The sequence below is a fragment of the Cicer arietinum genome, chromosome 5, assembly GCF_000331145.2.
Source record: "Cicer arietinum cultivar CDC Frontier isolate Library 1 chromosome 5, Cicar.CDCFrontier_v2.0, whole genome shotgun sequence".
Lineage (NCBI taxonomy): Eukaryota > Viridiplantae > Streptophyta > Magnoliopsida > Fabales > Fabaceae > Cicer > Cicer arietinum.
Window position 1 is genome coordinate 4,675,319 of NC_021164.2, and position 396 is coordinate 4,675,714.

A 396-nucleotide genomic window follows, 5' to 3' on the forward strand; every position below is an offset into this window, starting at 1 on the left:
GAGAACAACAGCAACCTGAATCAAATTCAACAGGTGTGTTTGAGATTATTTTTTAGAGATTTTTAAAAAAAGTAGAAGTTATTTGATGTTGTTTATCATATAAAAATCTTTGTTAAAAATCATCTATTAAAAATAATTTTGTAGAAGTTACTTAAAACAGCTTTTCATTTGAAGTGGTCTTTAGTTCTCATTTTTTTAACAATATGTAATAAACAGATGAAAACTCTTCAAAAATGTAACATATTTGTCATATATCTTATTAGTGGTTGTTCATGATCCAAAACCTGGTGCTACAGAAGGGCTGGTGATTGTATCTGGAACACAAGAGCAAACTCACTCTCCTCAGTGCCTAATTCAAGGTTTTATTCTATGTGGAATAACTACACCTTGAGTCTG